Here is a 221-nt window from a genome sequence, read left to right as displayed (position 1 = left end):
GACAAATAATTTCGTCATTTATAAATTATATTTCATCACTAAAAATATCGTGAGACAAAAAATAATTTGTCAATCATTCGTCACTAAATGTGTGTCGCTAAAAGTATTATTTAACTACAAAAAGAAAAATCGTCCCCAAACGCTTAAACATTTGTGACAAATTTATTTTTCATAAAAAGTATATTTTTTTTGTAGTTAATAGTATGCTTTGTCACTAAAAA

Source organism: Solanum tuberosum, unplaced genomic scaffold (genome assembly GCF_000226075.1).
Source record: "Solanum tuberosum cultivar DM 1-3 516 R44 unplaced genomic scaffold, SolTub_3.0 scf00295, whole genome shotgun sequence".
Taxonomy (NCBI): Eukaryota; Viridiplantae; Streptophyta; class Magnoliopsida; order Solanales; family Solanaceae; genus Solanum; species Solanum tuberosum.
The sequence above is the reverse complement of the archived record's forward strand: the minus strand, read 5'-3'. Positions refer to the sequence as shown.